The 24,470-nt window shown below is 42.6% G+C and overlaps 1 protein-coding gene across 5 annotated transcripts in view; it reads left to right on the top strand.

Moving 5' to 3' along the window:
- LRRC3B (leucine rich repeat containing 3B) overlaps positions 1-24,470 on the top strand; it is a 97,537-nt gene that overhangs the window by 18,802 nt on the left and 54,265 nt on the right. The window contains exons 3-4 of one of the 5 annotated variants that reach the window (XM_036849498.1): positions 4,424-4,680; positions 6,149-6,399. The exons of 2 other annotated variants lie outside the window; for them this stretch is intronic. The gene's annotated coding sequence lies outside the window, so the exon portion shown is untranslated. Of the gene's footprint in view, positions 1-4,423; positions 4,681-5,988; positions 6,400-24,470 lie in introns of those variants that run through there. 2 more of the 5 variants (XR_005019625.1, XM_036849500.1) reach the window with 2 other exon arrangements.

Here is a 24,470-nt window from a genome sequence, read left to right as displayed (position 1 = left end):
AAAATTCAGTGAGGAGAGTGGCATCATGTTACGTTTCTGCACATCACATTAATATCTGATTCCCACGCCTGCTTCTGTGTTCATTCTGTTGTGATAGCCCATGGCAGAAAGCCTTGGGAAAACCCTAGTCCACTTGTGACAGGTGAAGAGCAGAAAAGACAAGTCATGTCTTTAGTGTCGTGTCTGTGGTATTATGGAAATAGTCTATATCATAACTGGAGTCAAGTCATATCTACAGAATGATGGAAAGAGTCTCATCCTCATCGATCCCTGGGAAGGGCCTCAGGAACCCCCCAGGAGTCCCTGGACCACATTTTGAGAGCCATTGGTGAGGAGGGTGTGTGACCAGGAGCAGGCAGTGTGACCAGGAAACGGGGAGGAGACCTCGTAACAGTGTCGGGGGAGGTGAGGGAGGGCCTGCATCAAGGTGTATCAGCGGGGCTGAGAAGGGAGGGTGAGGGAGAGATGCCAAGGAGACAGATGCCACAGAACCAACCAAGCGGGTGTGGGGATGAAAGACGGGAGAGGCCCTGAGGATGTCCTGGGTCAGTGGAGATCCACCAGCTGCTGGTATCCAGCCCTGAGCTGGCCAGGCCTCTGTTCCTCAGGGTCACAGCTGAGGGGGAAGGGAGGTGTCAGGTCCAGCCCTAGAGTAATTGTCCGCAGGTCTAAAGCTGCCTTCTATGGTGTGATTATACATTGGCAGGAATGTATCTTCTAGGATGGGCAGAGTTCCTGAAAGCCTTCCAGGCTGCGTGGTTCATGTATGCAGGGACACAGGGAGAGAAGGCTGTTTGGTGAGTAGCAAAGATGACAAGGGTTGAGGTTTGGGGAACGCCCTTCTCTTTGGGACTGGACGCATTTGTGGTGAAAGAGCATTCACAAGGCACTCAGGAAGCCAGAACGTGGTTTTACACAATGTAAGTGTGTGTGCGCATGCGTATGTGTATATGTGTGTTCTATATATATGTGTATAAATACGGTTTTATATATGTATATGGTGTGTATGGTTTTATATATAAATAGCTATATAGGCTCAGGGAGCTGCGTATCTGAAGTTGTGGATGAAAGTCCTGGTTTACCACCAACTCCCAGGGTGACTCTGGACAACCCACTAGGCATCTCAGGGTCTCGAGCTCCTTGTCTGGGAAACGTAGACGGTATGAAACGTAGGAATCGCGTGATCCAATCCAGGTATTTTACAGGCCACAAAGAGTGATCTTCTGGAGGACACAGCGATTCCATCAGTGTCAGCGTTTGCTCAAGTAATGTTTTCCCGGCCCCATTTTCGATCTCGCCTGCTGAGGGGTTGGGAAATGAACAGAGAAGCAATCCATCTGGTGTCAAGGGACAGCAGCTGGGTCTCTCAGGAGCTGCAGGTCTTGTCATTGGTTTGAATGTGGTCCCCGGCTTGGCCTGGCAACCTGGCCCCCTCTTGTTTCCTTAGTCCTTGAGAAAGCCTCTTGTGCTAATTCTGTCCACACGCGTGTGCCCACAGAGCAGTTTGACCCTACTCTGCTCAGTGATTCCCCAAGTGTGCAGTGGGAGGTGGTTTTAGATGTGCACAGATGGTATTTATGTATACTTTGATAGTATAGAAAAATAGAGCAAGCATAGCAAAACCATTTAAATTGGTATTATTTCATAGGCTAAGAGTTTAAATAAGTAAATTGAATTTTAGAAAGATTGCATAAATGCTAATGCAGGTAAAACTTGGATGTAACAAAATTCTTTTTTTAAAATAAATTTATTTATTTATTTATTTCTGGCTGCGTTGGGTCCTCGTTGCTGCACGTGGGCTTTCTCTAGTTGCGGCAAGCGGGGGCTACTCTTCGTTGCAGTGCACGGGTGTCTCATTGCGGTGGCTTCTCTTGTTGCGGAGCACGGGCTCTAGGCGCCCAGGCTTCAGTAGTTGTGGCACGTGGGCTCAGTAGTTGTGGCGCACGGGCTTAGTTGCTCCACAGCATGTGGGATCTTCCTGAACCAGGGCTCGAACCCATGTTCCCTGCATTGGCAGGCAGATTCTTAACCACTGTGCCACCAGGGAAGCCCTGTAGCAAAATTCTTGAAGGCAGGATGTGAGTGACTAATATGTGAGTAACATTAACTTAATCATATTAATGGGGCTTTTAACAAATTCAGAAAAGGAGATGGTCTTATCAGGTGATCCCTGATCCTTATACCTATGTTGGAAGTGTTTTTATTTTTCATGGGTTTGGTATTTCAGCCTAAAAATTCCTTCTGGGGACCTGAGCTTTTTATATCTACTTTATATTGGTCATGTTAGGTACTTAAAATGTTAGATTTTAACCTGGATTTAACTAAGGGAAAAAATCAGGCAAATTAAAATGAAGGGAAATTCTGTAAAACGACTGACCCTGTACTCTACAAAAATGGCAATGTCAGAAACACCACCCCCTCCAAAACAAACAGAAAGAAAGCCATGGCTTGGGGACCATTCTAGACTAAAGGAAACTAGAGGTTTGACAGCTAAATATAATGCGTGATCCTTGATTGGACCCTGGATCAAAAAATAAGAAGTTATAAAGGACATGTTGGGACACTTAGGGAAATTTGAAAATCAACTGCTTATTAGACAAGAATAGAGTTATCGATTTTAAATTTCCCAAGTGTGATAATCTTCATATAGGGGACTATTCTTGGTCTTAGGAGACTCATGGTGAAGTACTGAGGGTTGAAGTACATTAATGTCTACAACTAACTCTCAAGTAGTTCAAGCCAAAATATACATACATTCACATATACCCACATGCATACATAATGCCCATATACACACACAGATACATACACACAAAAAACACACATGTGCACATACAGACATAGACATGCAGACATACATGCCCATATACACACAGATACATACTCACAAAGACACACTTATGCATATACATAGACATAGACATGTAGACATGCATGCCCATATACACACAGATACAAACACACAAAAACACACTTATGCACATACATAGACATAGACATACCTGCCCATACACACAGACACACATGCATACCTTCACACATACACACTCACATATGTGCAAGGAGAGGGAAAGCAAGTGTGACAGCAAATTAACAGTTGGTTCATCCAAAGTGCCCATTGTGCAATTCTTGTACCCTTTTCATAGATTCAGACTTAAATGTTTTTCAAAATAAAAAGTTGCAGAAACTATTAGACTTTGTGAAGTAGAGAAATCTCAGTGATAATCTAAGACTTTCATCAAGTAGAAGTAAGTGTTGAGAATGTGGATAACAGTTTCTCGAGCTTACTACTGTTACCAAACCAAACTTGGGTCCACTCACCCGCACACAGTAAATCCAACCTACTGACACCAGGTTGTGGTGAAGAAAGTATAGCATTTATTGCAGGTACCAAGCAAGGAGAACAGGCAGCTCTCGTTCAAAAGACCTGAGGTCCCCAGTGGCTTTCACAGAAGGGGTTTTAAAGGCAGTGGGAGGGAGGGGGCTGTAGGTGCGTGATTAGCTTGTGCCCAGTTCTCAGACTGGTTGACATCAAGGTGAAGTTTCAAGAATCATTGACCTTCTGGTTTCAACCAGTCTGGGGTCTCTGTTTTTTCAGTCAGCAGTTTTCATGTGGTGGGTTCTGCTTCCCGTACAAACAACTTAGGAAGGTGTGTCAGGCCTTTATCTATAGCTTTCAGGAAACTGGGAGTTCGGTGACTCTGTGATGTGGCGGATTTATAGTCTAAAGCGTTACCAGTTCCCCAGCCCAACATCTATTCTTTGTTTCTCCATCTTCACGTTTCTCATCATTAACTCTCGATTCAGCCTTTTGCTTCCAAAGACAAGGAAACAGGGGCTTGTGCACGGTTTCACTAAGGAACGTGCTTCCGTAATGCATAGACCTACAGCTGCTCCACAGCTAAGATTCCCTCCTCCAAGTAACCGTTAGACATAGTTGGTCTCTGATCAGCAGAGCCAAGGGTGGTTCACGGTGACTGCCTGGATTCTAGTTTGCACAGGCTTTACTATGACCGCTGATCAAACAACACTGTTACGTACAGAATAGCCTCTGGTATAATAAGAATTTTGTGAATTCCGAAGTCCTTCACTAAATACTCATCAAGGACTTCCATGCTCCAGGCATTGTTCCTTGGGGCTCATGGAAGACCTTTGAGATCCTGCTTCTCATGGAAGTTGTGCTCTGGGTGGGAGGGATAGAAGTCGCTAAGCAAGGAATGAGATGGACTGGGTGATTTCAAAAATTGCTAAGTCTTGTAAAGAAAAAGAAAATCATGAGGGTGACAGGACAGAGAGTGATGAGGCAGGTGCGACAGGATAGTCATGACGTGAAGGCTTCTCTGAGGAGGTGACCCATCATCAAGCTCACGAGGAAGAATGTTTTATTTTACATGTCTCTGTTATTGACTCCTCATTCCCCCAGCCTTCAAGTTTACCCTTGATGTCAAAGTCAAGGATCTTCTGAAACCTGAGTGGTGCCTGCTGGGCTGCCACGGGATCTGCGCGTCTGGTTTATCCACGCCAAGTGACTGCAGGGTGTGCTCGTTTCCTCGTTCTCTTGTTTGATGAAGGTGGATGTTCTCTGTGTACTTTTCATCTTTATGATGGACTTTTAAGAAAGTGAAATCTAAAAACCACAGAAAGCCCATCATTTGCTCACACTGACACATGGTGATGAAAGTGAGTTATTGCCCCCGAATAATGCCGCAGGAAGTCTTCCAACCAGCAGTTTTCAGGAACGCCGCACTGGCACCCCTCTGAATTACTATCTGCTTTTGCTAATTCACTATGACAGGTTTCTAAAGCAATTCAAGTTCATGTAAAAGCGGTGACAGAGAGATTATTCAAACTTGCGTAAAGGAGGGTGGAGGAAAGAACTATATGACATTCTCCTTGTAGCACCAAGCAAGATCCACTGAGATTCATTTCCTGGAGGCATTAAATATGGTTTATTTTTTCCTTTTCAGCTACCTTTTCAGTTTCATCTGATAATTGTATTCTATCTGCAGTGCTTGAATTTATCCCAGGGCATAGAACCAGTGAGCTGATTCTCTAGCCCGGAGGCCACCAAGGACAGGATGTGAAGACAGTATTCCTTAGGATTAGAGAAATTCCAATTTTTAAAATTCAGGCCAAAATGATGTCCCTCATATAAAATCACTCAGGAGATAGGCTGGCAGGTAAAAAAGATTCTACGTAGGATTCAAGATATCTGTGTTCCTTTATTTCCCGTTTCCACCTAGGTGAACCAGAGCTGGCCTTCCGGATGGCAGGGTGTGGGCCATAGCACAGCACATAAAGGATCTAGAGTCCGAGAGCCTCGTCCGAGGTCCAGCCCCTCCACTTACAGCTGTGAACTTGGCTCAAGGCCTGGCCCAAAGTAAACACTCAGCAGACGTGAACCTGCTTTCCTCCTTCCCCCCCCGTCTTGTTTCTTTATGCCTAGTGGCTCACACTCCCACCCACCTCTCACCACCCACCCACCTCTCACCACCCACCCACCTCTCACCACCCACCCGCTCAGCCCCGGCCAGTCTGCTGGCCTTCGTTCTGTCTGTAGGAGACTCTGAACCTCTTCCTGCTCCAAACCTGCTGAGTTTGCACTTGATGCTGCTCCCTGGGTCCCCCCTTCAGATCACCCGTGGCTGCTCTCAGCTTAGCTCTCACCTCAGACGTCGCCACTCAGAGCAGCTCCCATCCTCGATCACACCAACACATTACCCTGATGGGTTTTCCTTATGGCTTCTCTCCCTCTCCTAAGTTATCTTGATGCTTCCTTTGCTGGTTTTGATGATCTTTCCACCCTGAGCTCCGTGGGAGCAGTGGCCTTGACTACTGTGGGTGCACCAGCCCCTGGCATATACTAGTTGCTCACTAAATATTAGTTGCATGGGAGTTACGGGGGACTCCTTGCGAGGTGGAGGAGCCTCGTGGAGCCGGTCTGAAGGTCAGATGGTACGAGGTTTCTGAGAGGACTTTAGGAGTTATAAAACTCTATGCAAATAACACATCGTTCAGTCTTCCCTCCCATGGAAGCACCCCTTTCCCATTGCCCCAGACTAAGGCATACTCTTCATATTCCTGCAGCATTTTCTGTAAAGGTCTGGCATTTCTGACACACGCCTTAACTCCTGATACATCTCATTAGCAGGAGTTTCAAATGAAACTCGGAGGAATTTGAAGCAAGAGGAAAAATTCTCCGGCTTGGAAACTGGTCATCAGCAAGCCGTTCCCAGGTGCAGCTTCGGTGCCGGGGAGCACGCAGAGTCCGCAGCATTGCAGTGATGCCCAGCTTTCAAGCTCCACACAGCTTCCCTGGGCCAAGCGTGGCTTCAAGATAACGGCATCCTGTGCCTGGTTTGGGGAGGAGGAGACAAATGCACAGAGTTCAGCTCAGAGGTGAGCACAGCCCTTGTTCCTTGTGTCCCTTCAAGACAGCAGTGCTGTGATCCAGGAGGGCAGCGTTGGTCATAAGTCTCTAAGCACATCCTGCCTGGGTGCAGTGTAAGGACTTTTTCTTCCCGGTCTACCTACCTTTGTGGAAAATTTTCAACCTTTACCATTTATCACCTTTTCAGGCTTCAATCAAGACGTAGCATTTAGATTCCATATATATGTGTTAGCATACGGTATTTGTTTTTCTCTTTCTGACTTACTTCACTCTGCATGACAGACTCTGGGTCCATCCACCTCGAGACAAAGTGAGAGAGTGGCATGGACATATATACACTACCAAATGTAAAATAGATAGCTAGTGCAAAGCAGCCTCATAACACAGGGAGATCAGCTCAGTGCTCTGTGACCACCTGGAGGGGTGGGATAGGGAGGGTGGGAGGGAGACACAAGAGGGAGGAGATATGGGGATATATGTATACGTTGAGTTGATTCACTTTGTTATACAGCAGAAACTAACGCACCATTGTAAAGCAATTATACTCCAATAAAGATGTTTAAAAAAAAAAGATGTAGTATTTTGGCTTTGAAAGAGCTTCATTTAAATTGTGGAAGGAAAAGAAGGGGGTTTCAGAAATCTCAATCCATGATTCACGTTTAGAAAGATGTGTTTTTTTTGGAAGTGTGACAATCATCCTGAGAGAGACTGGGTCAGGCAGTGGACAGCACTGATTTTGGATGGCCAAAGCCCTCTCGGCCACCTCGTTGTAGACACAGTATGCAAGGGTCCTGTGCCTTTTCCTCTCCCCACTCCCTCTCAGGTTTTCCAGGAAATGAAAAGGGATTCGAGTTTCAGTGGAAATTGGAATCTCTAGTTTAAGAAAATGAAAACAAACCTTGAATTTGGGAAAAAAATTACTTTATCTGTGGCTCTCAAGATGGATAGTCTCCCTCTTTATTGAAGTGTAAAGATTTTGGTAAACTGGGTCAGAAAAGGAAATTGCACATCCACTCTATTCCTCTCCCCTCCCCAGAGGACCAGATCCTGCCCACCTCCTGAGACATGTGGTTTCTTTGTCAAACTCCCAGCTTTGTCAAACTCCTCACATAAATGTCCATATCTACTGAAAAAAAAAGTATATAGCACAAGGATGTTGAGGCTTGATGCAAAAATATTTTAATTATATTCTTTTTAATTTTTAATTAGAATGAACAATGCAACACGAAATTTCTTTTTTAAGCAAAAATTTCCCTAGCTTTATTGAGATATAACTGACATATAACATTGTGTTAGTTTAAGGTGTACATTATAATGATTCAGTATGTGTACACATTGTGAAACGATTACCACAGCAAGTTTTGTTAACACATTCATCGCTTCATATAGTTATAAAACATTTTTTTGAGAACTTTTTTTTTTTTTCTTTTTTTTTTTTTTTTTATTCACACACACACACACTGTATTTTATTTTTACAAGACATAAATAGACTGACACCAAGCATTGTACATGGATGACCACAACAAAAGCAACAATGATTGCAATTACCAAACATGAAACACACTCATACTATGTCATAATATTGACATTCAGTCCAGTAATTCTCCACTGTAACAGCTCCTTTACTTTGCAGTGAAAATTGATTTGTATATTCCTTGCCTCTGAGTCCTTGTGGGATTTTTTTTTTTTTTTTTAAATTCAGACAGAAAGTCACAAAAATTATACTCATCCTCATCAGTTCACTCAGTCCCATGTAATTAATTTTTTTTTCATCTTGATCTTTTGTTAGCACTTTTATGAGTTCATCAGTTTTTCATTAGAGTTCTGAAAATGCTTATTCATTCAGTTCAGCAGTAGAGAACTTTTAAGATCTACTGTCTTAGTAACTTTTAAATAAACAACACAGTATTGTTAACTATTGTCACCAGCTGTACGTTACATCCCCAGAATGTTTTCATCTTATAACTGGAAGTTTGTACCCTTTGAACACTTTCATCGATTTTCCCTATACAATGAGTAAACTTGAAGAATGGACAATATCTGTTCTTAGAATTGAACTTCGTTTTAACAACATCCTGAGCCTAACTTATCTGTAATAAATAACTGAGCATAGGAGAAGTGACTAAATTTTTTATCAGTATCTAGAAATAAATACTTGAACCTTTAAACTTGCTTGACAAGAACCACACTTTCATCTCCTACTAAGCAGAGGCTAAGAATATTACAGTTTACGGATTTCGTCTTACAAACATTATACCATTAGACAGGTAGACTGCTAGTGTTCATGAGAAGCTAAGAGGATCCAGGGACATTGAAGGTCATGGCCATGGCAACACCAAATTTCTAACATGGACTATGCCTTAAAATCAGCAAATTATCTGTAATAAAGATAAATATAGTGACTTTATAAACTCTCTTAAACTTACATTCCTCCCTTAAGTCAACTGATAAATAAGAATGGGGCACTTTTCTCTTCTGGAGAACTTCAGGGTTCTTATATGGAGCTTTGAAGCAGAGAGTTGAATTAATTAGCACAGAAGCCATCACAAATTAAAACAGCTCTGAAATACGGTTCATTCAGGGGATTAAAACACACCTCTTTTTTCAATTGAAGTTACGTATGTTTTCAAGGAAAGAATTAGAAACAGAAGGTAGATCCTAAATTCCTAAGGGACTAAGGGTTTCACATCATCTGACTCAAGGCCAGGTTGTCTTGGGTGAGGCCAACCACCAGACAGAATGTTCCTGAACACTATGCAAGTGATTCTTTTGCTTGTTTGCTTGTTTTGGAGGACGGAAAGCTTTTTACTGGCTTTTGTGGAGAAACTAACATTTGAGCTCTAACGCTCAAAGAAAATTCTTTGTTCCTCATACTTCTCTGTATTGCTTCTTCGGGTACCTTTAGGTCAGAACATTTCATCTTTGGTTCAGAATACTGCGTCAACGAATCGAAAGGAACTTTCCTAGATGCCAGTTGTGGGACTATTTTCCCCGTACCCTTATCTTCATGGTCTCCAAATTAAAAATAAATTCAGACTCTGAGTTTGAATTTGTGGTGTTTGATCCCTTGTCTAATGCCATATACTTCCATTCTATTTGAAGGAGAATTTCCTCAGTTTGGGCCTTAATCACTTTTTGCCTTTATGTATCCAAATGTGCTCCTTCTTTACCCACTTCCTCAGCTCAGTTCTTACTTTATATTTCCACCAGATTCGGGTTGTTTTTAAAATACCACTTTGAGTGGGTTACCTCTTTGCTTAAAGCATTTGGTGACTCTCAGTTGTCTATAACGTCAGATTCCTAAACCCGGCGTGCGAGGCCCCCGTGGCCCTATTTTACTCTCCTGATATATTTCATGGTGCATCTCACGTCGGACCGTCATCCAAACTGTCGTTTGACTCTTTAACACACTCTGCATCTTCTCTCTCCTCTTCCTCTTTACTTATCCAAAGCCATTGCATCCTTTTGAGACCTGGGTCAAATACTAATGCAGAAGTTTTCCTTCCCCACCCCTGATTAAAGTAATCCCTCCTTTTAAATAAACTTCTATCTCTTGAATTTATTTGCTCTATGTTTTTTGCCTTTCGTAAGCTGTGCCCCAGACTATATGTCTTGGGGTCCCAGACCACGTCTCATAACTTTGCGTACCCCCATTCACTGCCTATCTCACCAACTTACACATTATAAGTATTGAGTAATATCTGTTATTTGCTCTCAAAAGTGAGGTAATGCTCTTTCTAATAAACAGGAAGGCTGGCTCGCTTCCAGTTTGAAGGAGTCAAATGAGCTTTTCTGTTGAGCTTCCGCAGCCACGTCAGATCACCTGACTTTCAGGATGCGAGCTGCTGTATCCCAGGTTCTGAAAGGTCCATGAAGGAAAGTGTCAAACGTATTTGGAAGAAGGGACCCTGCTAGATCTGGAAATGAGGAGAGAGGGGTCACCCATCTCAGCCCATCGGTGGCATCTTTAGGGGGGCAGTGGGAGTGGCACATCCTGGGGGCAGGTAATAATAGCAGGCACGTAGAGAATTTAAAACTAACGTGAAATGGACTCAGTTGTTTTGTTTCTTATCGTCACCAAACACTAGCGTATCTAAATAACGTCAGTGATAAAATACTCTTTCTTCCCCAAAATATGTGTTGCTGTGGCTACTGTTAAATTTTAATAATATACGTAAGCTCCAAATTAGCACATTGTTATCATTATTTAATAAACGCTGTAGTCTACGCAGAAGTTAATTGCAGGGGAGAAGTCCCAGGACACACCCGTTCTGGGACCTTTCTCCTGCTTCAGGCACAGCTCAGGTCTCCAGAACCTTTGATATTCTTGCATTTAAATAGTACCTTTGGAATAAACCACAAGAACACAATGATTATAAAAATGAATAAACCTTGAGTTACATGCATTCTGTCATTCTCTGAGGCCATTTTTCGTTTTTATTTGTGTTTATCGTTTGGATACTTCACGTATGTGATTTCGTTTGGTGAGGGCACATTTCACGATTATCACTGAAAAAATCACTTTTTCAGATAGAGGAGGGGTATGTTAAAAACGAATTACTCTGAGAGTACTATGTAGGAAGAATTTCTGTGTATCCGTTGTGCTCCTTTTACTGAAGAACAGTTTCCAAAGAGGTCTCCAGAGAAGGCTCTACACAAATGTCAGAGAGGCTTTTTCTATCCAGCAGCTGCAAGATGTGATCACTCCTCTACCCTCTCCTGCCCGATCTCTAGCATTCTTACCCCAGTGAGTTTTTCTCCATAGCACTTATCACCTCCTGATATATTATACATGAGTGTATGTGTGTGTGTGTGTGTGTGTGTGTGTGTGTGTTCGCTTGTTAGTATTGTCGCCTCTGTTAGTCTCAGGTTCCATAGGGTCAGGAAATTTGTTTTATCGACGCAGTATCCCAGGCGCCTGTCAGATGGTCTGGCCTGTGGTCGATACTCAATCCATATTTGCTGAGTGACTGAATAAATGAACGAATGAGAGAAGTGTCAGAATAAATCCCACAGAGGACTTTCGTTTATTTTCTTCTCTCTGGAGCCCGTCTAAAGTGGGGAGAATGAACAGACCTTCAGACGGGTTCCAGAAGTACCTTTTGCCGATCTTAAAAGAACGTGGTTTTCTTGAGGTCGGTGGAAAATTGCCTCAGCTTCCCTCCGCATCCGCTTAACCTGTAAACCTAACTGGGAAGGGGGCGGTATAATAAAAATGACCATATATTGACAGTGTACTATAATTAGGCCCTTTAAAATGTCTTCTCTCAATGAATTCTCAAAAAGCCATTGTATAGGTGAGAAAATGACGCCACCAGCGTGGTCATCTGGGCCTGCCCCGTCCCCCCAGGACGGGGACCGGGAAGGAAGGTCCAGGTCCCCAGGACCACGGACCGGGAAGGAAGAGCAGCTGGGGCCCGCGAGGCAGAGCCCGGCCCTTCGCGGGATCCTCTCCATCTCTCACAGCCTCTGCTGCTTTGGCACCTGCTACCGCCGGCATATGCTACCGCGAAGTGTTAGGTGTCAGCACATCACCGCACAGCTGGGAAGTGGGGCGGAAGAGAGAAGCAAAAGGACGAGCACAGCAGAGCCGAGCGTAATGCAAGGCTTCAGAGAGGTGGGAGAGCGGTGTCAGCTCAAATCCTTCAAGAATACAGAAGATGGTCCTCTGGGGAAGGATGAGTAGGAAGCCTTTATTCCAGAAGAGTCGTGCGCGAGGAAGACGGGCCATTTTCAAACATCCGTGTACTAAGTTAAGTCTGCCTCTGCAAAAGTTCTCCTTATTTTCTGTCTCACTCTTTGAATTCCTCACCCTAGAGCCCCGCTTTTTTTTTTTTCTTTAACACTCCATAAATGTTTTAGAGATAAGTCACTTTTTAAAAAAGTGCATGCATTTTTTAATTCCAAAGTCTAAAATTCTACTAACAAAATGATAACAACACTAGGGAAAATAAACAAAGCATCTACACACAGCACTACAAAAGATTTTCCGTTTTTTCTGGGTCTTTTCCTTTCCGGTCGTTGTGCATATGCATTCCCGCTTTTATTATGGCATATGCTTCTATCTTTAATGTGCTAGATCTGTTTCCAGATGGAGTTGTTTCCACGGCTACCAGTACAAGCAAGGCATCACCAGGGCCAAGGATGAACTGAAAGGGTGAGAGCATCCCTGGTAGATTTACTCTTAGGGAGAGGTCTCCCCCAAACCAGAGGCTGAGCTTGTGAGATAAAAGAATGAAGGAGGTATCAGAGAAGATTCTAAGGAAGTGAGAACAAAAGGGCCTAAAAGACTGAATACAAAACACGGAATGTAGGTGGGGACAGAGAAGAATGAGGGGAGGAGAAGATATTAGTGGGAATTAATGAAAGGAAAATGACTTGCATCTCCCTGACATTTAGCTCGGCTGATTTGTACTAGCCACAGTCTCTATCTGGACAGTTTCTCCGTGAAATCTGGAATGTCTGTCATTTTTCTACAGGCAGAGTAACGAAAATGGCAAAGAATGATTTAAAATATTCTCAAAGATGCACTTGGACATACATGTGAGGTCAGATGTTGCAGACCTTGGTCTGTTATTAATAATGTTTTAGGAGAAACAGACATGCCATTTCTCACTGATTTCAGAATCTGGGAGGCTGAGAGAGATGGAGTATAAAACAAAACCTGTAAGCTGTCAGAAGAACTCACAGAAAAAAAGCTGACAGTGTCTTTTAAACAACAGTAAGATAACCTGAAGTCTGGCAGAGATTGTGAGAGCTCTTGATCATGTTGGGTATTTTAGGCTCTTAAATCATTTCTCTGGTTACGACTCATGGCCAGGTGTTAGATTTTACCATGACTTATAATGGCACCCATTTAAACTCATTCTGAACTGCTTCTTCCGGAGAACAGACTATCCCCACCTGTATGCCATGAGGGATTTAGGCACAACCATACTGAGAGACACCATATTAAAAACAGTGGTTTCTCTAATCGATAGCATTTAGTTTATAGAGGTGAATTATATCATGTGGAAATTGGAGAAAAAAAATTTTAGTGTCCATACTTGGTGGCACCAGATGGCTATTGTTTTTTTCCATGTTTAATTAACAACCTAAAATAGCCTGCATGATACTTTTCCTAGATGTGGAAGCAGTCCAATGCTTGGCTGAATTGCGCTGCCTTCCTGTTCCTGGTGGTCTGTTTTTAATAACGTGTACAATAATGTAATAGCGTCATGATTGAAAAGCCATCAGAGATTTGGGTGTCCTGGAACAAGACCAGGGTGGACTTAGCAAGCCCAGGCCCAGATGGGTTCAGGACACTGAAATGAATGCTCAAGCCTTTCTTGGCCAATCCATCCATGCCGAGGTGAGCAAATATGAGACTGACCATCCGGTTGCAGGGGCCTGGAGAAGATCACAAGTGTCTATAGCAATGGTTCTCAAACTTTGCTGCAGACTGGAGTCTCCTGCAGAGGTTCTACAGTCCTCCAAGGCCTGAGTTCTACTCTAGAAACCAGGATTTCTAAGGCTGGAACTAAGGCATCAGTAGTTTAAAATATCTCCCAGGTGGTTCTGATACATGGCTATAAAATAAGTTACGGTATAATAATGCTCATGGGACATGCAGATAGCTCAAGGAGTACTTCAAAGAGAAATAACAAAGACTTCTTTGGCAGGGAGTAAGGAGGGGATGGTAGGTGGAAGGTACAACCTGGGCAAAAACAGAAATAAGAAAGCAGGTAGTGGGCCAGTGTGAAGTTCCTGTTGCCTAGAGCATGGAAGCGTAGAGGAAGAGCAGGGGAGAATGTCAGGGAGCATCAGAATATGCTGGAAAGGGGCTTGGATGCCAGGCTCATACCATCTTAGTGGAAAACCGGTATCACTATTCATACATAGACGTTTAACCTTAGGAACCAGTACCATAAAAATAAAGTTGTTTCTTGTTAGATACCGTCACCTGCCAATGATTCTGTCTTTAACACCTTTAACTCTTCGCAAGAGGAGATTTGCAAGTGGTGTTAAAGCTGGAATAGCACTGAGCAGGGTGGTGGCAGTGAGGATGGAGGAGAGGGGCTGGGAGTGAGACAGCTCAGGGACAGACACACCCAGGCTTTGGCCAGTGGCCCTTGTTGACTCTGCCTGGGGTGATGGGCATTTCATCAGTGTTGCCCCAGAGAATGCAGAGTCTGCCGTGTGTCAGCTTGAATGCTGAGATACCTACAAGGGGTTGGCTGAGAAACATGGTAAAAATCACAACAGCAAATCTCTGAAAGCGCTTTCAGCTCTAATCATCCCCCCCCCTTTTTTTTTAATTTTTTAAAAAAATAAATGTATTTATTTATTTTTGGCTGTGTTGGGTCTTCGTTTCTGTGCGAGGGCTTTTCTCTCTAGTTGCGGCAAGCGGGGGCCACTCTTCATCGCGGTGCGCGGGCCTCTCACTGTCGCGGCCTCTCTTGTCGCGGAGCACAGGCTCCAGACGCGCAGGCTCAGTAATTGTGGCTCACAGGCCTAGTTGCTCCGCAGCATGTGGGCTCTTCCCAGACCAGGGCTTGAACCCGTGTCCCCTGCATTGGCAGGCAGATTCTCAACCACTGCGCCACCAGGGAAGCCCCATAATCATCCCCTTTTATTCTGCTTGCAGGAAAGGCAGCTCCCAATGGTTTGATAATTCCAGGAAGAATATATTTGTTCTCACTGTGAATGAACTGAACTGGTAACATGTAATTTAACTCAACATACTTGGATTTAGAGAGTGTCACTTTTAAAATGCAATATTGAGTAACATAAGAATTTGAAATGTCATGGAATTTGAAAACTGTACCGCATGGCTATTGTCTTATATGGGCACATTTTATTTTGGTGATGGTTGGATTAGGTTTGAAGCAATGGGAAAATTGTTGTGTCCCTATGTGCGTGTGTGTGTGTGAGATGGTCACGAAGCACTAGAGTAAATGAGAATTTTCCAAAGTAAAGTTTTGAAATTACTAGCCAAAGAAAGTAATGAAAGAAATAAGCCTTCAGTCATAGAACAAATATTATGACCCTATCTTTAAAGTCAGTGGCCAAGAGATAAGGAGATGTAATTCTCTCTAACCCTCTGGAGTTCTCTTAAGGACTCTGAGAGGTGTAATCGTGGCTGTATTTGGGTTACATGCTGCTTTGATTACGTAGACTATTAGTAAAATCCAATCCACAGCCTCCTACGATGACGTGACTAAGCTGTTTTGCTGATCGTAGATCTTACTTGGCAGGGTGACCTAGAATTATTAGTGGAAGCCGGTAGTACTGGAGACAAATACGCTTCTGCTCATTTCACTAACTCATCTGTCCCAGTGGCATCAACAGCACTTACCTTTACCTTTTTAATTGTCTTAACTGTCTTTCGTAGCTGCGTCCTCTTTAGAATAACAAATGAAGAGCTGCAGTCTCTACTTCTCCACTATTAACCACCCGTATTACCCTCAGCTACGATTCTACTTGTGTTGTGGTGATAGAAAAGCTCACACAAGCTGAAGATGAATAATGCCTACTGGTGACCAAATATCCTTTATGTACCAGGGTCTGTGCCGAGCATGTCACTTAAGTCGTGATATAGCTTAAAATTCACCATAACATTATTGCTGTTTAGTGTCGCTATGTTACAGATGAGGAAACCAAGGCTCAGAGAGGCTACAAGAGCAGCCAGGATTTGCGTAGCTAATAAATGATAGAGCAGGACTTCAAACTGAGGTGTGTTCACAAAGCCTGGTCTCTTCTGCTTCTCTCCACTGCCTCCAAATGGCTCTGCCTACTTGCTCGGATCCCCGAATGCCCTGAAGAATCACAGCAGGGATGGATTTGATAGTCTCTGAAGTAGAGCAGGAGGCATGGAGCTGCTGCCCCACTGAGCTGGCATTCACTACAGCTTGTGTATCACAGCCAAGAAAATCCATAACGGATCCACCAAAACATGTCATGACTCAACACAGTGAAAGTTTATTTCTTAATCACGTGATTGTCCAATTTGAGGGCAATTTGAGGCTGGTGGTGAGGTGGGAAGGGGACTTGGCTCCACGCATTCAGGGGCCGAGAGGGACTATGGCACTCTTGTCATCAATACATAGCTTCCAAGTTTGTCACTGTTGTCTCCATTGCACTCAGCCAGGAGCAGAGCAGGCTTAGAGGTGTGTACCTGGGAGACTTTTACGGACCAAGAGGCATACATGCCTTGCACTCTCATTTCATTGGCTAGCATTCAGTTGCATGGCTATCGCTAATTGCAAAGGAGGCTGTGAAATATAGTCAAGCCATGTTTGCAAGAAGAAGAGGAAATAGATTTTAGAGAGTATTCATACCAGGGAAGAAGAAGAACGCTCCCCAGTCAGGAATCCAAAGATTGAGGTTTCAGTCCTGATGAGCCATTGTAGAGCCACTTGATAAGTTTTTCATCTGAAAATCAGAATCACCGTCCCCTGCTGCTTTCTACTCCACAGGATAATTTAAGATCGAAATTAGAATTAAATAAGATATGTGGGCATGCTTTATAAGCAACTTCATAAGACTTAGCATGGGAGAGTAGACAAAGTTCTAGACTGGGACATGGAATCCAAGTTGATATTCTTTTTTCCACTACTCCGTGGCCGTGCAAGCATGACTCACTCATTTGAGGTCTCTGAGCTGGGAAGCCTTTTCTGTTAAGTTAGAAGGAAAAGCACTTACCTTACCTTCTTTATAGGGATCCAGAGCATGTACAAATCAGCAGCCTGTGCAAAAGTGTTTGAAAGTCATTAAATGTCAAATTTTTGTTTTTCATATCACTGGGGACTATTTTACTTGGAGAGTGCTTTCTGAACCCAGACTCCCTGCTTTATCCTCTCCTCCTGACTGAATGAAGTAGGACATTTATGCACAAAATAATATTTTTTTCAAAAAATTGAAATAGATGTCTCAGCACACACCATGAGTGGCCATAAACTTCTGAGGGAACAGCCCGAATCACCTCCGTGTTTGAAATTCCCATCATGCCCGGTGTGTACAGTCCCTGCCCAACTGATACTCACTGAATTACATCCAAGTTTCTTTCTTTTTATAAACAAGTCAAATGTAAATAGTGTGTCTTTTTTGTTTGTTTTTTATATATTGGAGTACAGTTGATTAACAATGTTGTGTTAGTTTCAGGTGTACAGCAAAGAGATTCAGTTTTACATATACATGTATCTATTCTTTTTCAAATTCTTTTCCCATTTAGGTGATTACAGAATATTGAGTAGAGTTCCCTGTGCTGTACAGTAGATCCTTGTTGGTTATCTATTTTGAATATAGTAGTGGGAATCTAAATTTAAAAAAGTAAAAAATTATACAAATGAACTTATTTATAAAACAGAAACAGACTCACAGACTTAGAAAACAAACTTATGGTTACCAAAGGGGAAAGGTGGTGGGTAGGGGGATAAATTGGGAGTTTGGGACTGATACATTCAAGTTTCTTATTTATTTATTTATTTATTTATGGCTGCATTGGGTCTTCATTGCTGTGTGCGGACTTCAGTTGCGGCGAGCGGGGGGCTACTCTTCGTTGTGGCATGCAGTCTTCTCATTGCGGTGGCTTCTCTTGTTGTGGAGCATGGGCTCTAGGTGCGTGGGCTTCAGTAGTTGTGGCATGCAGGCTCGGTAGTTGTGGCTCACAGGCTCAGTAGTTGTGGCACGCGGGCTCAGTAGTTGTGGCACACGGGCTCAGTAGCTGTGGCTCGCGGGCTCTAGAGCGCAGGCTCAGTAGTTGTGGCACACGGGCTTAGTTGCTCCGCGGCATGTGAGATCTTCCCGGACCAGGGCTCAAACCCATGTCCCCTGCATTGGCAGGCGGATTCTTAACCACTGTGCCACCAGGGAAGCCCCTGAAGTTTCAAATAGACTATCTGGCCAAAGACAAAGTGACCAAGGGGCCAGCACAGTAATAGTTAGTGACACTGGCAGTAATGTGAAGCTCTCCCCGCTGCCATTCTGTCTTTGAAGGGAGGGTTTATCCTGGCTGATCACATTCCAACTTTCTTATTTGCTAAGTCACTTCTCTGAATATGATAATAGTCACTTAAACAGACTCATGCTTTCTTTCTGCATTGAGTGGTTCCAGAATTAGAGTGATTCATTAAGTTATCTTCCTTTCCCTCTTTTATTTCTCTTGTAACTTCTTAATTCCAGCCAAGGCGCTGATTTCCTTCCAGGTTGCCTTCTGAGTCGAGTCTTGCAGAGGGATGATCGTCTGGTCTGCCTTCTCATTCACTTCTGGGCTCAGTCAGCTATGAACCGACAGGCAGAGCTTGCTCTGCTAATCGTGGCGTGGGATGATTCACTCTTCCATTTTTCTGGGTTGTTGCAGGTGAGGCTGCATCTGCTTTTTTCAAGCTTTAATAAGTAACAAGAGACAGTAGAGAAAATCAGGAAGGGACCGGCTGCCTTTAGTTCTAGAATGGTTGCCGAAGTGTAGCACCGAGGATCCAACTTAGGCTAATCTTGACTTTATCCACCCACGGAACAACTAGCAGCATGTCATTCTGTAAATGGCCCCTCCAAGAAAAGAGAAACTGCAAATAAAGCACTTGCAGAGAGGGAACTCTGTGCTTCTCAAACTTTCACGTGCACGGGAATCACCTGGGATTTTCTTACCATGAAGATCCTCATGCATTCGACCTGAAGTGGGACCAGGGGTCTGGCATTTCCAACAAGCTCCCCAGGGATGCTGCTGGGCCAGCTACCACACTTTGAGGAGGGGGAAGAGTTGTTGAGGAAGGGCCCATTCATACCAAGGCCTCATTCTTCATCCATATTTTCAGATGATGTAGTTTCTGTAATAAGGAGTAATATCCAGGCTGCACTTGCAGAAACGGATAAGAAATTGCAATCAGGAGGAAAGTGGGATCTTTTATGTCTTTTCAATCTACAGTATTTTACAGAGTTCCTCCTCTGGGTCATTGTGAATTTGCATAAGTTAGGCAGCTCCAATTCTAAGATTTCATTTACACTGACAATGAACAGGAAGGTAACAGCCCATTCCATCTGAGCGATGGGATGGGCGTCACTACCACTAATTACCCGGCAGAAGGTCTCCTTAACTATAAAAGCAGGGATGTATCAGGATCACAGGGAATTAAGGATCTGGGTTGGGCTCAGATGCTAACTTGCTAATGATTTTGCACAGTACATTGGGAGTTTTGGGATATCCAAAAATAAACGTTGTGAACATGACTTTACAAATATATTTGTATGCTTAAAAGAGGAGGTGGAACCAGATACCTGTACTTCTATTAATAACAGCCACATGCATGGTGCTTCCGAGCACTTTGCAAATATCAACTCATTTCATTCTGACAACAACCTTATGAAGTAGGTACTGTTATTGACTCTATAGATAAAGAAACTGAGTCACAGAAAGGTTAAGTACATTCTGCAAATCACCAGTGTTCAGGTTTTCAATCTGGGTAGGCTGGCTCTTATCATGCTTTTCCTGGGCTCACATACCGTGAGGACATGTGAATTCAAGTTCAGACTCTGCCATTTGCACTTGCCCTTGAATAAGCTCTCTAGTCTCTCTGTCCTCATGATGCCCTGGGAACCTCTCAGGACTGTTGAGAAGTTGAAATAAGACAATGCATGCTAAACGTTATAAATTATATACAACTGTACAGACAGATTCAAAGATTAGATGGATGCATTTGATTACTATTGTTATATTTTGAATAGTATTGTGTAAATAGCCAACTTATGTTTCTTTAGTCCCTATGTTTATATTTCTGCTGCTTCCTTGGAAGAACTAGTTTTGCCGGGACCCTTAAATGAAAAGCAACAACAACAAAAATATTTTTGGATTTGTTTTCTTAGGTTTTCTGAAAATAGACTATACTGTAGAGGCTAAAAACCAGTTGACGGCCTATCAGCTGATTTCATTCATTCCTATTTTGTGATATTATTCCCTGGAGGTACTTCTCTGAAGTGTTAGCCCATCTGGATTGAAATGATTTTCCAACGCCTCTTGCATTTACTTCTTCGTTTGGAAAGGTGTTTTGTGATGAAATCAATTTCACCCTAGAACTTTGCACTTCGATGTGGATCATGATTTTTTTGTTACCTTGTCTCATCCCAGCATGGTCATCATTCTTCAAAAACCCTCACTTTTCTTAAGTTTTAATGTTCCAGCTGCACACATTTTTCTCCCTCTGAATCTTAGCAGGAATTAATATAGGGATTCCCTCACCATTGTATTATTACATCCCCCCTCAGCCCAAGAATTCAGGGGACTTATGAAAATATGGAACTGTGAGAAGGAAGGATGATGGGGGTTTTGCTTGTGTTGCTGGGGCCAGGATTTCTATGTCTCTGGCTCCTGGATGCAGGGGATGGAAGTGCCTCCTAATTATTAAATTATGAAAATTGTAATTAGAGATGAATTTCCTTTTCTTTTTGTCAGAAATCCATGGAAGTATTTTATTTTATTTTTAAAATTTTTATTTTATGTTGGAGTATAGTTGATTAACAATGTTGTGTTAGTTTCAGGTGTACAGCAAAGTGATTCAGTTATACATATACATATATCTATTATTTTTCAAATTTTTTCCCATTTAGGTTATTACAGAATATTGAGTAGAGTTCCCTGTGCTATACAGTAGGTCCTTGTTGGTTATCTGTTTTAAATATAGTAGTATGTATATGTCAATCCCAAACTCCCAATTTATCCTTCCCCCACGAAAGCAAGTAAAGTTTAAACCAGAACTTGATTCTGTTTCATTCATTTTAGCCAGTCAGAATCTGTTTCCTTTTCGGCAACAGATCATGATAAGTCTTTCAGAGTAAATATTAGAGCTGGATACAGTTAACTCTCTTAAATAAATTAGCAAATTCAAACCAGAACAAAGATGCAGTGAGTTTTATGCATGCAAATAGGTAACATTTTAAAGCTGATTTAATAAAAGGAGAAGCGTCAGACAATTGCATCATCATTTTCTTTTAACTGTGGCTTCTAAGATAGGGTTCATTTAGGTTTCTGGAGTGGCTGGTATAAGCAACTCCAGTAGTTAATATGTGTGTGTCTTCCAGAACGTTGCTTGTCTTCTCCGCTATTGTTCTAGAGCAAACATTGATAGAAAAGGATGGTCTGTGAGGACCAGAGACTTCCAAGATATCTAGGTGTGTATTTCTGGTATCAAAATATGCAGACAATAGAGAGTGTGGTCAAAGAGGCAGACCTTGAGGTCAGAGAGTATGCAGCTCCATTTCTTAGCTGTGTGACCCTGAATAAGTCACTTATCTTGCTTAAGCGTCTGTTTCCTCATCCATACAAGGGAGATGATAGTAGTACCGACCTCAGGGCTTTGTGGTGTGTGACATATCATATATTTCTTAAAAAACAAAATTGTTAAGATGAGTTAATTTTGGAAAAGAATCTGAAAAAGAAATGAATATATGTATGTGTATAACTGAGTCACTTTGCTGTACACCTGAAACTAACAAAATATTGTAAATCAACTCTACTCCAAGAAAATTTAAAAAATGCTTCTTACTCGAGGGAGCCTATTCTTCTCTCCAAAAAAAAAAAAAGAAAGTTAATTTTGATATGAATTTATCTTTGACCTACCATTAATGCATGTGGGATCCTAATAGCTCCAATAAATCTTCTTAGACCTTTGAACAATTTCAAAAACATCCTGAATGGATTATGAGTGTCTTTCAAACAAGCCCATAGAAATGCTGACCCCAGAGCTGTGTGCATCTTTAATTGAAATCCCCTCACTATACACACACACACACACACACGTATATATTGGCCTTTGTTTAGGGGAAGGTCTTGTGCGAACAGCATATGAAATGTTATAGCTTCTACTGTGGAGCCAAAAGGGTAATTCCTCTCTGAAGACTACACTTACTACCCACAGAACTAGTATAAGTGCCTACACTTCATCCAAAGCACACTACTGTTTTCAGTTCATTTTGCTATTACATAGCTATTTAAAGTAAATTGGGAAAATACTAATAAATAAGAGGATGAAGAAATGACACTCAAAATCTCAATCTTCACCCCTAAATAGTGTTAATATTTTGGTGATTTTTATGACTTTAGGTGGTTTTTTGTTTTTATTTGTGATCATACTATACAGGCAATTTTATATCTTTCCTTTTATTTATATATATAAATACATTATTGCAAAGTTTTTATAACATAATTTTAATGGCTGTGTAACATCACCCTGAACGGATGTGTTGTTGATTACCTAGCCAACTTTGTAAACATTTATGCTTCCCCTGGTGATTGCTGTCATACACACTGCTGCCATGAATGTCTCTGTAAATACTGATGCTGTGGCATTTATGGCAGTGGTCACCCGAGCCCTGCAGGTGCCAAACCTGTGACAGTCGTTAGAGTTGGAACTTGTGAAGCCGAATCCGGCCCTTACACCCTGACGAATTGAATCTCAGAGACAGAGGTTTGGGTGAAGTAGAAAAGAATAGCTTTATTGCTTTGCCAGGAAAGGGGGGCCACAGGTGTGCCCCCTTTGAGGAGTGCCCTCAAACCTGTGTGTCCCAACTTGGAGTGGGTAGTGAGGAGTTTTATAGCAATGGTTCAAAGAGGAGGGTGTGGTCAGCTCGTGGACATTCTTCTGATTGGTTGATGGGGAGGTAAGCAGGCGTCAGCATCATCAACCTACTTGTTCCAACGGGTCTGGGGTCTACATGCCTGTGGGCAGCATAGTTTTAACTTCTCCCACCTGGTGGGGGTTTCAGTATCTGCAAAACAGCTCAAAGATATTGTGATGTGTATCCCTTGAGGGGGAACCAGGACCCTGCCCCAAGGCTGCACTGTTGTGTCTTGTCTTCTCCTCCCTTGTCTCTGCATCCCCTCCCTTCCCTGATCAGCAACTGTTTGAACCTGCCCTTTGGAACTCAGGGGAGGTCATGGAGGCTGAAGTCTATTCCCTACTAGTAATTATCTGAGGATCTTGTGGCTCCTCTGTGAAATGCTATTGTCCTTAACATATCTCCCCAGCATTCCCTTGGCTGTCCCAGCAAACAATCATACTCACCTCACCTTGAAAGAAATAAACATTTCCGGTCTTTTCATGAAAGTCTTCCTTTATCCATCTCTTGAATTAGATAATTAAGTCCTTTCTTCTAGCTATTAAAGTTAGCCTGTCCTATCTTTTTTTTTAATACATCACTATAGTCAATTAATTCATTACTGTTCTTAGACTCTCTGCCATGCCCTAATCATGCTCCACATTCTGGGATTTATGGGGTTTAATACAAGGAAAACATTCTTGTTTGCTAGGGCTGATTGTCATCTGATAGACATGGTACCAACATACCAATTGCTGAAATATTGAAATGCATTAGCACAGATTAATAGTTTCTGCCACTATGTCCCCTTAAAGGGCCCCCATTCACCCCTGAACTTCCTCCCACTCCCACTATGCCCTGGCAAGCCCAGCCCCCTCTCTGAAATTTCTCCGGCATCCAGCTCCTCAGGAGCTGGATGCTATACAGGAGGTCCCCTAATACGAACCTTCAAGTTGTGAACTTTCAAAGATGTGAACGTGAGTTCGCATGTCCAATCACGTAAGTTAGCTCACATGTCTGGTGTATATTGTCACGTGTGTGCATCCTCTGCAAGTGGTTGTGCTTTTGTGTACTTTACTGTACAGTGCTGTAGAGAGTACAGTATCTTTATTTCAAGCCCAGAACCTGTGCCATCAACCTCAGACGTGAGTGAAATTGCAGCTTGCCCTCTGTCTCCTACTGCTGACGATCTTCACCTCTACCATCTCCCACCCCCACTCCCTCCTCCAGTCAGTAACTCTTCTTCTTCTTTTTTTTTTTTTTTTTTTGCATGCCTGGTCCTTGTTTTCCAGCCCAATGCTCACTTCCTAATGAATACTTTTACTTTTTTTAAAATTTAATTTTATTTATTTATTTTTTATACAACAGGTTCTTATTAGTTCTCTATTTTATACATTTTAGTGTACATATGTTAATCCCAATCTCCCAATTCATCCCACCGCCCCACCCCAACTTTCCCCCTTTGATGTCCATACGTTTGTTCTCTACACCTGTGTCTCTATTTCTGCCCTG

This window comes from Balaenoptera musculus, chromosome 4, assembly GCF_009873245.2.
Source record: "Balaenoptera musculus isolate JJ_BM4_2016_0621 chromosome 4, mBalMus1.pri.v3, whole genome shotgun sequence".
In the NCBI taxonomy this organism is placed as follows: domain Eukaryota; kingdom Metazoa; phylum Chordata; class Mammalia; order Artiodactyla; family Balaenopteridae; genus Balaenoptera; species Balaenoptera musculus.
Note: the sequence above shows the minus strand (reverse complement) of the source record. Positions and strands in the feature narration are given on the sequence as shown.